Raw genomic sequence first — 16,624 nt, 5'->3', positions numbered from 1 at the left:
CTATGGTTATTATTCAAAGTGTCATGAAAAAGAAGTCAAATTGTTGGCAATTACAATATATACTTGATCATATTTTGCAAAAATTAGACTTTTTTGATTCCTTCTTGATTTCCCACTATTATAGGGAAGTGAATAAGATTGCAGATTTCTTGGCTAATTTAGCCATTGACAGTGATGCTAATATGCAGGAGGTAAGTGTGGATGAGATCCCTTCCTCGGTTTTGGATTTTTTGAAGTAAAGAAGGGCATAGTTGTTGTCTTCATCAACCTCCTTATTTGGTGTGGTGTTTCTTTGGTGGGGGTTCTGCTATGCTTGATCACAATGCTTTATTTTGACAGGGTGTTTGATTATGGTTTCATTTCTGCTATGTAGTATCATTCTAACTAGTGGTTGGAGAATTGTGTTTCATAGACATGGGTGGTTCAGACTGGTGTTTTTTGGTAGCAATGGATATGCATCCTTCAGTGATCATACTTTAATCTTCCTTCTATATGCTTCGATTGGCGGCTCCCTTTATATCTAATGTGGCTTATGTAATTGGGATGGGTTTTTTGATGTACTATGCCAATGGGCATTTGGTGTTGGGTAGAATAGGCTTGTGTTACTTAAGCAATACTAAAGGGTTTTCTTACTGGTTCTTTCCCTTCAGTGCTTTTTGAACCAGACACTATAAAAAAACTTTAAAAATTTAATATAGTTCAGTGGTTCTATCCACTTTTATCAAAAATAAAATAAAATAAATCTCATATATATATATATAATCAAACGAATCTATTATTGATAAAAACATAGAGGGTAAGGGGTATCGATTATTAAATTTAAAAGATCCAAATAGCCACACCTGAGTCGATGTTTCTCTATCAGCCAAATAGACTTGGAGTGCTTCCTGTTTGCTATAGTTTTAGCTTAGCACAAAATAGAATCAACAGAGTTTACATCGATTGAAAAGTAACAACAACATCTGCTACATATGTCGATTAGGCATGATCTACATGAACAAAGTCAAACCCACTTTCAATCCAAACTACAACAATGATACATATTAGTTGGTGCATCATAAAAACCTGTAGGAGAAAATTGGTGTAAAATAAAGCATTACCTGGCATATACATGGAGAGAATAAAATATGGGGTGATGAACAAACAACTAAACTTTTTAATTTGCTTAAAAAAAAGACAAGTGGTGTGATTTATATCACATAGGAATTGATTTGGTTTAGGTCTGCCAAAACAACTCTTCATGTCTCTCTGTCTACATAAGAAGTTAGGTAAATGAAGAAACACTGCAAGGCAATTGTCTGGCTTAGTTTAGAAATAATAAAAAAAAAAACATCTCAACCAAAGAATTGATTGATACTTAGCAGAAATTCACATATTTTTCAAGAGACAAAAACATTGCAAACCAACATTACCAAAACACACAACCGACACGTGAGAGAGAGAGAGAGAGAATGGGAGGGAAAGTTTCCTCCAAACTAGCCGCCCCTGAGTAGTCATGGTCAATGGGAGAGGAAGAGTAAATGGAGAGGGGAAATTCGATAGGAGAACCTCCTCTCAAAATATTGGTCTTGCCAATTGATAAGAGTGCAGAGAGATGAGAATTCGATATTCCTCTGGTTTTTAAATTATTCTGGATGAGAGAATCGATCCATAGATTGTGGATTTGGATTTGGAGAACTCAAAATTGATGAGGAGAAAACTTAATTAGATTTGCAAATTAAGAGAGTTAATCAAGAGTTTGACTGGTTTGGTTAGCCAGGAAGAGAGAAAAGAGAGTTGACAGGAAGAAACAATTAGTTCGACTCTACTCTTCAAAATCTCACATGTTTTATTTTAAATTTCAATATTAAGTCATTAAATTAATATTTTAAATTCATTTTCTTGAAATCTCTTAATTAACATTTAGATTTAATATTTTATGTTTCCAATTACTTCTTAATGTTATTTATTATTGATTTTCAAAAATTGACTTTATGAATTTATTTATTTTATCATTACACGTGTGTGTGTGTGTGAATGCACAGGTCATATTCCCTAGGTTACTACCAACGAGATAGGGGACTCCTCGGTTATTTTTCCATCTTCAACGGTCAACCCTGTATTTACTTCACACTTGACAAAGTCGTCAAATCATAAAAATATATCATTCAATAGCATCATAAAAATCACTAAATTTAAAATACTAGAAATGTATCATCTTCATGTTAAAATATCATTAGTAGGACCATAATTCCATTAATAACATCATAATGTTATCAAATACTTCAAATATCATTGGAATATCAAAATGTTATCATGTACAAATGTCTGGTTTAAGTTAAAATTTTGTAATCTAAATTTGCGTCGTGATAGGAGAAGCATAGTGGAAGATTAGTCGGACACTTTGGAGTAGATAAGACAACAACCTTGGTAAGTGAGAATTACTTTTGGCCTCAAATTCTTTAGGATGTTAGGAAATTTGTTCAGAGTTGTAGGATTTGTCAACTAGCAAAAGGTAGTAGTCAGAATGTTGGATCATACAAGCCTTTGACAGTTCCAGAGAGACCTTTGGAAGACATAAGCATGGATTTCATACTTGGGTTACCTAAAACACATAGAGAAAATGATTCTATATTTGTGGTGGTAGAAAGATTCTCGAAGATGGCACATTTCATACCTTGCAAGAAGACAACAAATTCTATGCATGTAGCTAACCTATTTTTCAAGGAAGTGGTAAGATTACATGGATTGCCTAAGAGAACAATTTCAGATAGAGACACTAAGTTTATTGGATACTTTTGGAGAACACTTTGGAAGAAGATGAAGATAGATTTGAAATTTAGTTCTACTTTTCACCCACAGATTGATGGATGGACTAAAGTAGTAAATAGGATTTTGGAAAACTTGTTGAGATGTTTAGTTGGAGAGAAAAGTGGAAGTTGGGATTTGATTCTTGCACAAGTAGAGCTTGCCTACAACAATTCAGTGAACATGAGCTCTAGAAGAACACCATTTGATATTGTTACAAAAGTACACCCTAGAGGCATATTAGAACTGAGAGACATCAACAATGAAGATAATAGGAGTGTAGAAGTAGAATTTGCAGAACAAATGAAGGTAGTACATACTCAGGTTAAACAACATCTAGAGGATATGAACAATAGATATAGGGATAAAGTTGATCAAAAGAGGAGACATAAGGAATTTGAAGTTGGAGATGAAGTGATAATGTATCTAAGAAAATAAAGATTCCCAATTGGTACTTATAATAAGTTGAAGATGACAAAGTTTGGACCTTGCAAGATCTTGTGGAAATTCAAATCTAGAAATGCATATGAAGTGGAGTTACCAGATACTTTGGGTATTTCACCTGTATTCAACATTGCAAACTTGTATTAGTATCATGAGGAATAATTCAATGAAGACAATGTATCAGACTTGGAGAAGTAGATACCCCAGAAGGTACCAAACTAGATTGAAGAGATTTTGGATGATAGAATTGGGTGTAGCACTCGTAGCAAGCAGTACAAAGAGTATCTTGTGAAGTGAAAAGGAGGACCAGTTGAAGATTCATCATGGATTTCTCAAGTTGAGGTGAACTGTCTTGGTTTTCCTTTAGCCTTGACAAAGTGAGGGACTCACTTTTCAATCTACCCCAGATGTCTGATGTAGGAGCATCCCTGGTTCTTGGCAATCTTGCATCAACCAAAAACATTTTCCCTTCAGTTTGTTTCATGTTTTGTAGTTTTGGTATTTCTTTCAGCATTTCATTTTGTTTGCTCACTGGATATTGCGGAGCTGGAATTGGCTCATGGACATGTTCATCAATCTTATCCTTGGTTCACAGGATGTTTGGATTTTTTTTGGTAAGTTATTGTTTCCAAAATATGGGACAGTTTTCTTTCCTGTGTACTGGAATCGCCTAGACCTATTTGTATTGTTGATTCTTGCGGATCTTTCTTGTAACTTATGGATCTTGATTTCATTGTTTCTAACGTTCCTTGGTTCGTGGCCAACCTTCCTTTTGGGTCTTCGCATCATTCTATGTTGTTTCCAAAGGGATTTGTTGGTGGAGGTCGACCTTGTGTTCTACATGTTTCATTTTTCATTCTTCGGTGTTTGTTCCTTCTTGGGCCAACGCAGATCATCTTGGAGCTTGTATTTCATATAAATCATTGTATTTGTGCTTCTAGAACCAATCAAGATAGAATATATCGAAGATAGAATAATAATCATAAGACTTAGAGATCCAGAGTTGGCTCATATTCTTGCTTGTGCCCCGATATTGTGTAGTTAGGCTTGTGAGCCGAATCTGTGAGCCCAGATGTTGCTGATAGTTTGTAATTGAACTCTATGATATAATAAAGACTAATTTTGCATTGCCTCCATCACACTATGTTGTTTGTGTTTCAAGTCTTTTATTTGTTGCATGGTCTGGATTGTTCTCTTTGAGGACCCTCCTAACCATAACTGCACCATGAGGGCAAAAGTTCACAAGTTATTATCGTGGCTGGGATGGCATCTTTATTGATGCAAGTAGTAATTCTGGTGGGTTGGGAATCATGTGGAATTCAAGAACTTGTAAAATTGATATAAAAGGTGTAGACAAAGGTTGGGCTTTGTTTGAGGTTCATTGCAGGAATAATAATATCACATATTAGCTATTCAATGTCTATAGGACTATTTAGACCGAGGAGAAAGTCATATTATGGGATGATCTAAGAATTTATATCAAGAGTTTGAACAATGAAAAATTTGTTTTGGGTGGAGATTTCAATGCTATCTTGGACCTATTAGAAAAAAGTGGGGACTTAGCTAAAGTTAATAGAGTCATGGTGGATTTTAAGAATTTCATCGAAGACTTTGAGGTGATTGACTGCATGCTAAAGTTAATAGAGTCATGGTGGATTTTAGGAATTTCATTGAAGACTTTGAGGTGATTGACTGCATCCCAAGGATTGAGTATTACACATGGACAAAATAGAGATTGGGCTTCACTAATATCTCAAAACATCTGGATCAATTCTTGCTTGGGCCCGGATGGCTTAGGGATGATATCAACTTTTCTTCTTCCATCCTTCCCATATCCATCTCTGATCACTTTCTGGTACAAATGAAGTTTGCACAAATGTCTAAAATTGGACATGGATACTTCAAATTTGAGAACATGTGGTGGCAAGAAAAATCATTGATAAAACTAATTGTAGAATGGTGGAGAGATAATAATATTTTTAGTGGCACGATAATCTATTGATTTATTAATAGACTCCATTAAATTAAAAACAAGAAAAAGATCTAGAATAAGGAAGTATTTAATAATATTTTCACTGAGAAGACTGAGGTGGAAGCGGAGTTGGTAGTTCTGAATGAAAAGGTCATCTTGAATAAAATATTTAATGAAGACTATTTGTAAGAAAATAAATTAAAGGAAAGGATATTCGAGCTATTGGCAAGAGAAGAAATTTTTTGGCCTTGTATGGATAAAGGAAGGAGATCTCAACATGAAATTCTTCCATGATATTGCCAAAAATAAAAGGATAGTTAACAAGATTGAGGAAATTTATAATGAGGATGAAACAAGGATATTCAACAAATAGGGGAAGCTATAGTTTGTCATTTTCGATCACTTCTGGGTGATCTTGTTGTGGACGATCCAATTGAAAATGACTTTTTGAATGCAATTCCAAAACTAGTCGTAGAAGAAGATAATCGAATGCGAATGTAACCATTTACTCTAGAGGAGATAAAGATGACAAATTTCCAATTGTAACTTGATAAAGTGTTAGGCCTAAACGAGCTCCCAATAAATTTCTTTCATAACTTCTGGGGTTTCATGGGTGATAATATACATAGGGTGGTCGAGGATGTCAAGGAAAAGTCGGAAATTTGTAAAGGAGATCAATAATATAGTAATAGTATTAGTACCAAAGAAAAATGACAGTAAAACAGTGAATGATTTTTGTCCAATATCACTATGTAATACTATATATAAGATAATTTCCAAAGCATTATCCAACAAGGTTAAAGAAAATACTAGGGATGTTGCTATCTAAAGAACAAAATGGATTCACATCAAGAAGGAAAAAACTGACAAGATCATCCTGGCTTCATAAACGATTCCCTCCATTTCATCCCAAAAATAAAAGGTATGGCCCTCAAGCTCGATATTACTAAAGCATAAGATAGGGTACGTTGGAATTCCCTAGTCTCAGTACTTGATAATTTTGATTTTGATTCTAAATGGATAAACCTCATCAATACATGTATCTCCATGGTGAAATTTTTTATCATGACCAATGAATCACTATTTAGTTTCTTCAATGCCACAAATGGAATAAGGCAAGGTGACCCAATCTTGTTGTTCCTCTTTGTCCTCATGGCAGAGACCTTGGGAAGACATATCTAGAAAATTAAGAGCAAAGTCAATTTGGAAGGCATCTTGATCAAAGATAGTTTGCACCCAATCACACACTCACGATTCATTGATGATACCATATTGTTTGGTGTGGCAACCACTTCACAAACTGAAGTTATAAAATCAGCTCCAAATAGCTATGCCTACGCCTCTAGATAGGTGTTGAATAAGGACAAGTCAACTTTATACCTTTTAAACACTAAAAAATCAAACCAAAATAGGATTGTGGAGATCCTTGGGATTAAGGTTGCTTGTCTGTTGACAAAATACTTGGGAGTTCCCCTATTTGCATCCAAATCCAAATTAGATTATTGAAAAGAAATGATAGATAAAAGATAGTAGCAAGTCTATAGCATGGTCTAACAAATGGTTGTCATAGGTAGGTAGGATAATCATTATCAAATTAGTACTAGTTGCATTGCCAATCTATGCAATGCCATATTTCAAATTTCTAAGAAGGGTAATTAATGCTCTTAAAGGTTTAAGGAAAAGGTTTGTATAAGGAGACTCAAAAGAAATAAAATGAATCCCACTAATTCACTAGGATCTTGCATGTCAAACAAAAGAAGAGGGTGGTGTTGGGTTAAGACATGGGAATTGTAAACATTGCCCTAGGGGCAAAACTGGGATAGAAAAAAAGTTCAAAGACCAAATAAGCCATGGTGTAGAATAATGAGGAAAAAGTATCTAGATAGTGAGGAAGTTGAAAGAATCTTGATGGTCACCAATTCCAATGGTGGTTCGGGCATGGAAGTTCCTACAGGAATGTAGGCATTTGATCACAAAACATATATCATGGAAGATTGGAAATGGTAGGAAGGCCAAATTTTGGATTGATTCCTGGGATGGTGAAGATGCTATTATTAATGCATTTGATAATAGTGATTGGATAGAGGAGGTTGTGTGAAATAATGAAGAATATGTAAGAGACTACATCGTGGTGGAGGGAAGTCATCATCAAGCAATATGGAAATCTATGGAGTCATTGAATATTCTAATATGGGAAAAGTCAAAGTTGTCAAAAATTCTTAGCAATAGAAGAATCTTCATTTTAGGTGAGGAAGATATGGTGATTTTTTGCACCGCCAAATCTAGAGAATACTCTATAAAAATCGGCTATGCCTTACAGAGGAAGCGGAAGAGAAAAATGACTGACCAACAAAATTATGCTGGCATCAGAGTATTGTGCCTAGAGCAAGGGCCTTTTTGTGGATTGCTCTCCACGGTAGGGTCCTCACTAGAGACATACTTAAAATGTACGGGATAGTGGGACCAAGTATCTATCCCCTTTGTCTATCTTATGAGGAAACTCTTGACCACTAATTCCTTTGGTGCCCGCTGAGCTACACAGTATTAGGATTGGCTATTCAAATCATTGAATTGGACAACTATAAGGAATGATACATTGGAGGGATTCATAAAAAAATTGGCCGACTAAGGTAAAGAGATATCTATGGGGTGATATTTCTCTTATTGGACCCTCGATGGTTTTATGGCAGCTCTAGAAAGAAAGGAATCGACATATCTTCAATGAAAAAGCATTCACAATTAAGCATATAATAGACAAAATAATGTAGAATATATGTGAAGTAGCAAATGAAAAGGCTAAAAGGAAAATGATAGAATATGTGAAAGAGTGGGATGAGAAATTGCAACTAAAATGGTCTAGATTGAGACCTCCATTTGGATATTTCATCAAAAACCCGAAGAAACAATTAGGGGTAGTATAGGTTGCCACTAAGAAAGGAAGATATAAACTCAATTTTGATGGTGTCTCAAAAGCAAACCTAGGAAAGGCTAGAATTGGAGGTATCTTCAGAGATAGTGAAGGAAGATGTTTATGGATTTATTACAACTCTATTGGAAATGCTACCAACAATTAATGTAGTTATGAGGGAGTCTATTTCAAATTGGAAGCTGAAAACATGGATTAAGAATATAAAGAAAAAGTTGAGTCAGATTGGTAATTATAAATATCACATATTTACAGAGAATCAAATACGACTGCTGATTTCATTGCAAATCTAGGAGTAGGCGTTGGTAGATAAGATAAAATAACTAATAATATCTCATAATGGATTGATGTGGAAAGGATAGTTAATAATGATTGAACGGGCAGTTTATCTCAGGCCTGGTTAGAAATAAGATAGTGCAAAATAAGAAAGAGATCTGATAAGATAGGATGAGGAGATGTGGCTAGCCTTTTGAATGACATGATAGTGTGAACAAATGGATAATGAGTACTTCAAATTGGTGCAAATAGATATGGTCGAGTACTATGGCGGAGCTGGTAATCTTGATTAGGAATGTTCTAACCGCATGATAGTCCATGATAGGAAAAAATGTTGTTTAGCGATCCTTGAAATATTCAAGTGTATAGTGGTCATTGGAAATGGAAACTTCTAGACTCACCCAGGCTATTTATACACACAATGCTGTTCAACGCTAACCAGTGGATGTTTGGTAGTGACAGAGGGAGATACAACAGAGGAGCATTTACTGGGGCATATATCCTATAGCTTCCGAGAGATAGCATTCACGACTAAGAACTAGGCGTGTTGAGGAGAATGGTGGGATCCAAGCATTTGGGTATTACATGCATATGTCGAGAGGAGGACATTGGTGCACAACTCTGTAGGATGTTTCTAAATTAGAAGGCTACCTCTTGTCAGTCATAAAGAAGGTGATTGGTTTTGGTTCTTCTCAACAACATCGACATGATGGTCTGCTGTTGGAAGGATTCTTTGAGAATGTGGTGCAAGCTACATGGCTAGATTATAAGGCAACAAGGTTTGCAAACAAACTGTTATGAGAGGATCTCAGGCATATGCTGTAATAACAACCTCCACCAAGATCAAAGTTATGCCAAGGAAAGGGTTTATAGTTGGGATATTGGATGTCGAGGCTTTTGCTATTGCTAAGTTTTGAGAATTTTTCTATAGCAACTAAGATCTAGAGTTCAATGAAAAGCACAAGAATAAGAGAGAACTAATAAGTTACAAGAACAAACTATATTCTCATCAATGATGCAATAAGATCAACTAGATTACGTACAATGTAAATGAGTCTGTTTATAAAGGCAAGGCCATAGGAAAATGAGAGCACATAATCATGACATGTGGCCCAATGAGATACAAAGGTAGGGAGGGATAGTCAGGAGAAATAATAGAATATTCCACTAAAGGTGGATCACCCACCGAAGGTGGAATGTGATAACAAAATAACATCACAAAAGGTGAAATTTCTCTTACAACCATCTTCCCTAGATGTGCGATTCCCTAAGTGTCTCATATGCAAACTTCAATGAATGCATTATCCTAAATCAACTTAAGTAAAGTGTAATTATGAGACATAATTTACAATGACCCTAGGTCTTTGGATGTATTAATTTTTGTTTTTAATATAAAAATCTATGGTAGAAGTTACTTAAAAAATAAAAATAAAAGACAATGAATTTTTCGTTATAGATAATATACTATCAATTTTCTTATATATAAAAATAATAATAATAATAATATGAAAACAATTTGAAAACTATATCTTAGCCATTCAATTTAAAGAACTTTAGATAAACCAACACCACAATGTTTCTCCACACTAGAATATTTGCACCAATTAAGTTGGTACCAAAAGTTTCAAGAATAGATTTGACATATAAAATATATTCTACAATATTGACAAATGAACTTCACTAGCTAACTTTAAATAATAAAAAAATGACTTGCGTAATAAAAATAAATGACTTGTGCGTTAAGCATTTCTTAAAATTTTGAATTGGAATTTTGGAGAGAATTCAATCATTTTTTTAAAAGCATAAGGGATAAACCATCGTATGTGACTGTTAGGAATGGAAAAGTATTATGAGAAGAATATTCAATGGTTATTACATATTGTAAGGTTTTTAAACAAGATAGTGAATTGAATATTAAAAAAATTGTTAACTTTTCAAAATATTACAGATATAAATATAGTTATTGTTTAGAAAGAATTAATGACTATTTATTCTTATGTAAGAAATAAGTTATATATAATCATAACACAGACATTTATATGCATTAAATAAACCAATTACATGTAGCATCCTGACTAGAGCATGGAGAAGTAAGAGGTTATGATGAAGAAATTTATGTCAAATTATTGATGGTTAAATATTTAAGAATTTATCAAATAATTAAGGGAAATAACAATACATAAATCATCTTTGCAAGCTTCCTTAAGCTCATTCTAGAAAACATATCTGTGACTATGGTTAGGAAGCCTCCTAACCCTCCCTCCAACGGGGATTGGGAGATTGCCTGCCACTAGAACCTACCTAGTTCCTTTGCTTACATTGATAACTCCAAGTGTCTCCAAAGGCAGAATACTTTTTGGTCCCCCCCAACTTCTAGTAGCTACAAAGTTAACTTTGATGGGGCTGCTAGACTTGGCTTGGCGGCGGCGGGTGGGGTCATTAGAACTCACAGTGGGGCCCTGGTTGCTGCCTATGCAAGGAACCTGAATGGTCACTCTAGCAAACAAGATGAAGCTATGGCCTTGTCTTGTGGGGGGGGGGGAGGCGTTTTGCTCTTTCCATGGGCATAAGGGTTATGGACATTGAAGGGGACTCCAAGCTCATAATTGATGCAGTCAAAGGGTGGAAGAGACTCAACTGGATGATTGAAGGTATCATCAAAGAGACTCTCAAGCTCATCTTGGAGCTTGACTCCTTTCGCATCATGCTTGTCTATAGAGAAGGGAATGGAGTTGTTGGTGCTCTCGCAGCCCTTGGATTAACTAACATTGGCCTAAGATGTTGGCAAAACCTCAACTCTTTTCCTCCTCATATTAAATCCCTCATGGAGGGAGAGGCAACTAAGCTTACTCATGATTAAACTCTTATTTGGTCCCTTCTGGTTTTTCCTCTTGGCTTTTTGGGGTCTCTGGAGGAATTATTCTTCTTATTTGATTATGTGAAATCTGCTGATGTATAGCGCCAATGGTCCGATGAGATGGAGTGCCAGCATGGTTACCAAAGGTTAGGTGTATGCTGCAATCATTCTTGGGTACATTTTTTTGAGATATTTCCTAATGATTAACTTTAAGTGTGATGACATGCCTATTAATTGACCTTGCTGGATGGTTTTCATTGTTTGCTGCATGTAAATTGAGCCACGTGCTCCTAGAATTATTGATAATCATTTTTTCTTCTATTTTATGATGATTTTATACATGCCCAAGGTCATATCACAAGGGGTGATTTATGGCTCACACAAACTTCCTACTTCCAAGGGCATTTATGGCAATAATTTCGCTTTATGGGGCCTGGTTCACCGCTTTATGTTCAAATTCTATGTCCCTTACGAAATAGTTGTTTCTATCTTCACTAAGGGTGGTACTCTTGTCATTCTTTGTGTTTTATTGTGTATGTCTACCATTGAACAAGTTCTCTGTCATGACTATGGGGGGCGACGGAGTGAGGTATGAACCAGACAAACCAAATGAATTCAAAAAAGATGCAGCTGTGTGGAATTACTGCGTGGAAGGGGGGCTTGCGGATTTCATGGAAAGCCTTCACTGCCACGATGAGTAGCTTTCAGCTCAGTTTGCAGCCTCTTGGGCTGGTAGAAGGTTCACTATTGGGGGTGTCTCATTTGAAGTCTCTAAGGATTATATCGCTCAGACGATAGGCCTCTCTTTGGATGGTAGATGTTGGAAGAAGACCAACCATGTGGCCAACAACGAAGGGTTAAAAAGATTTTTCAAAGGAAAAGAGGAACTTGTAAAAATGCAAGATGGGTTAGCCCATGAAGAGTTGAAGCACCCCTGGAATCAAATGTGTCTGATGATAATAGTATTTTATGCTAGAAGGTCGGTTTAAGGTATTTTATTACTACCACATGCCTTTTCTTAATCACTTTCGCAACCATGATCTTCCGTGCTTGCCGTTTTTCTTGCTTCATTCTTTGGAATTTTATATCAAGGAAGCCCTTGACCCCAAAAATGGGGATAGGCTGCCCATCTCGCTTCACCATGGCCTCATTTACAAACTTTACAATTTCCATCTGTCCCTTTGCCCTTCAAGGAACCTTATGCTTTTTCAACCCCCTTTGACGGCCTCACATCCTATCACGACCTTCTCTTCTAGCCTGACTATCCCCAGACTTTTCCAAGTTTCTAATGAAGCCTCCGCGACCTCTCAGTTTCCCTTCTTTGTTTCCATCATAGAGATTACCCCTTACTCTATACCCTCATCCTCGACTGGTAAAGATAAATTTCATACTCCCCCCAAGGGCAAAGGGAAAACCCCTAGTAAATGCAAAAGAATTGTTATTGATGACAATTCTTCCTCTGAGGATATGGAGGAGGAGAACCCATCCCCAGACACTGAAGGTAGGAGGAGGTCTCACATACGCATGTCTAAGGGCTCCTTGGAGAAGAAAATGAAAAACCCAATGTGTTTCTGATTCTGTGGAGGAATGCATTTATGGCAAGAATGGGGAAGATTTTAAGGGTGTTATGCATGAGACTGATTTGGGCATTTCTGGCCCCCCTGCTGATACTAAGACTGGTAAGCCGGAGGAGAAACCTGTGGATGAAATGAATCTGGTGGACCCTAATGAGGTCATCATCAACATGGTGGACCCAGATGCTATGAGAGCCCAAACTGTCACTATCCCTGGTGATGATGTGGCGAAGGTGGTGGCGACTGCCAAGGATAAAAAACTGGACCTGGACGATGATATTGTTAACAATCAGGCGCAGAACAAGGAGGGCACATGGGGAGGGGGATGATATCCCCAAGGGGATCCCCACTTTGGAGCAACTTCATAGTATTAGCAGTGAGGTCACAGAGATTTTCAAGCGTATTGAAAGCTTGGGCCCGCTTCTAGATGTGAAACTATCAGTGATGAGGTCAAGGCGATAAAACACGGGATGGATGTCCGGGACAACCAACTTTTTATTATTAACAAGTTTTGTCTGCAAGTCCTTCATAGTACCGCGTTGACTCTCTCCCTCATGAGAGAGCACACTGTTGCTAATGATGCTGACAAGGAGGAGGCTAGGGAGACGTATAAATTTTTGTTTAATGAGTGGAAAAGAGTCATTGAAATGATAGGGGTTCGCAAGTCGACCCTTTAGTTTCTTGTCGGTCTTTGTTTTGGCTAGGTTTCCTTTTTTTTGTTGTTCTGAACTCTGCGTATGTTTTTGGGTTTTGAATGACTATTCTATCTAGTGTTGTTAAAGTGTTGTTCTAGTGTTATTATGGTGTTGCTTATAGTTCTTTCTATGTAAAGGGTTAGCGTCCTAGTTCTCGTTGCTTTCTAAATAAAAAAACAATATATAAATCATAATGATTCAAGTACTAATGCAACAATTGATATAAGACATGTAGAAAGACAAGCTTTAATATTCAGAAAAATGTTTAGGGCTAAGTAAAATTACATCACCATTTTCATATGATTTTTATGTGATTTAATTAATGTTTATTAGTTCACATTTATATGAAGATGAATTTTAATAATTTCAATAGCTTATAAAGATATTTTCTAAATTCATTATTTAATATAATATTTTTTGAATTTACTTATATTAAACAAGTTTAAATAATTGATATAAACTATTATTTATGAAACGTGTATAATGCTTTTAGCTTTTAACTATTTGGATTTTCTAAACTACATTTCTAATTATATTTAATCATCAGAGACTCAAATATCATAATATAAATATTATAAATAAAATATTTTAAAAGTTAAAAAAAATCATTCTTATATAAACATCATCTCAACAAAATTTAAATTTCATTTGATTGAAATAATAAAATTTCTCTTACAAAGAAATAATAATTTTCTCTGAATGTGAATTGATATTCCTCTATCAAATTGAGTTTTGCCGACGTAAAAATTTGATCTAAAATCAAGTCATCAAATGTAAAACCTAACCGAGCTGTGCAAATAGATTCCATTTTAGAAAGATTGCCATTAGGTATATGGGAAACATTCAATAAGATTCAAAATTGCTCTTAGAAAGCAAATGCTTATCAGATGATCCATAACATATATCAACAGTGTCAAATTGGAAATATTAGCCATGGAAAAAAAAATATTTGCAAAATTTGAATCAAGGGAAAAACGTTTGTACCGTTTGACGATTCAAGATTAATGTCAGATTTAGAAATCATACGAGTTTCTTCAATAAGATTCATTTATTACTGTGATTTCAATATCAGATTTACAAAGCACAGTAGTTTCTTCATAAGATTCACTTATTACTGTGATTTCAGATCAAAACTTAAAATAAGCTGTTTAAACTGATAACTCAAGACTACTATTGAAGATATTTCAGCACTGATGCATGACATGTCATCTTAAAAACTAAAGAGTAGAACATGTTTTATTTTTATCTCTGTTTTCCCTCATGACCTGAACCTGTAATAAAGATTACAGTTAAACATCTGTCATACTAACTGGACAATATAGTAATATTTAGGTGAAGCTATGAACGAGCTAGATGTTGGAAGGAGGATTGTAACAGATTTCCTTATGTAACTAAATAATAAAAATATACTATTAAAAATGATACAATATGCTGGTTGTTTACAGGATAACTAAGTTTTCACATAAAAAACCAACATATTGATCAGCAAAACAAAATTACCATCTGTATCTCGAAAACTGAAAACAGCACATCCAACTGAATTTTTACATAAATAACCAGCGTGAAAGCAACATCTGCATCCCAGCTTATTGAAAACTGGAAACAACACATCCAGCTGAGCTGAGAAAATCAAGGGTTTGAAAGATCATTTGAGCAGATGAAAGATGAGCCAACTGTCTGCGAATTCCCAAAGTGACTGGGCGCCGATGGTGGTGGACGGAATCCCTTGGGAAGACAGTCTCTGAATTCTCCTCTCTTGTGCCTCTTTCTTCGCATCTCCACGTTTACTGAATTAAAGGCTTGTTTTGGCGGAGAAACGGCCAAGCTGGAGGCTTTCAATCTTCTACAGGTCGCTCCCTGCAACAGAAGTAGCAGCAACAAGACGCTCATGGCATGGCTTCGAAATAGAAATCTGTACAATTTCATTCTATCAATCTATCATCAGCCATATAATCGGAAAGGCGCTTTGTAGGGTTTGTATTTTTAGTAAGGAAGGTAAAAGAATGGTGTGAAGAAGACTAATAAATTGGCGCGTGAAGGCAAAGTTTGGATGTCCAGCTGCAACACAGCTCAGAGGCGCGCATATCTCACCTATGCATTACTGTGTTGGTGAATACCCGTGATTTTTGTCGTGCAGAGCACTTTAAATCTTCTGAATCGCCACAAAGGTATGTATATATCCTTTGTGTATATACCTATCTTTTATGAATATACATGCATATATCCTTCGTGTATACCTTTCTTTTATGAATATATACATACATATATCTTTCGTGTATATACCTATCTTTTATGAATATACATACATATATCCTTTGTGTATATACCTTTTTTAATATACAGAGATACATCCTTTGTGTATATATCCTTTCTTAGGATGTATCTTAATTGGTCACACGCTCTTCATGATCTGGGAAACACCTTTGCAGACTTTGTAGTGGTCAAAAGCCTTTACAGTAGTACAGATTAGGCAGGAAATTGACGGTCTCACAAGTTTTCAACAGAGCATCTCATGAAATATTAATCTATATCTGGGCCAGTGGTACCACCAGGGTTCGAATCGCAAGAGTGATTTAAAGAGACGGTTTACATTAGTTTGATGTCACGCTAGAACCGCTGCCCCAGTCGGTGATGGAGGATTCAGGTGACTCAGATGCCCTGACCGCTGTCATTACTGTCCTTTAAATTTACAGCATTAATTGACTGTCAAGTTCCTCATCAATGGAAGTGGGGTGACTCCTTGTCTTTTTTTAATGGTGTATCTTGAAAGAGTAGGTAGTACTTGTCTTCGGCTTTTGGACTTAAATGGGGTCTGGAAATGAATTTGAATTCCGGTCAATTTGGTGTCTCTTGGGAAAACGGCAATGCAGTCACTTAAATCGCATTTGTTATGAAGGAAATATTTAGAGAAGCGAACGAGGGGAAGAGCACATAGTTTCAATAACTGTTATTTTATTATCTTGTTGACCCCCAATAACCGTCATAGTGAAAACGCTATTAATAAATTTGTTTTGTATCAATAGCCGATCATTTTTTATAATTAACTGGCCCTTTTGTGCACAACTATTGGAACATTTGTCCCATTTGTGTACC

At 35.7% G+C, this 16,624-nt stretch overlaps 1 long non-coding RNA gene across 1 annotated transcript; it reads right to left on the bottom strand.

Annotated features, from left to right (window-relative positions):
* Positions 1–14,741: 14,741 nt before the first annotated feature.
* LOC131040992 (uncharacterized) lies at positions 14,742–16,379 on the bottom strand. Its single transcript, XR_009104954.2, has 2 exons — positions 15,032–16,379; positions 14,742–14,802 (listed from the first exon to the last, which is right to left on the bottom strand). It is a non-coding gene; the product is annotated as an uncharacterized LOC131040992 (long non-coding RNA).
* Positions 16,380–16,624: the final 245 nt, after the last annotated feature.

Source organism: Cryptomeria japonica, chromosome 4, assembly GCF_030272615.1.
Source record: "Cryptomeria japonica chromosome 4, Sugi_1.0, whole genome shotgun sequence".
NCBI lineage: Eukaryota > Viridiplantae > Streptophyta > Pinopsida > Cupressales > Cupressaceae > Cryptomeria > Cryptomeria japonica.
Note: the sequence above shows the minus strand (reverse complement) of the source record. Positions and strands in the feature narration are given on the sequence as shown.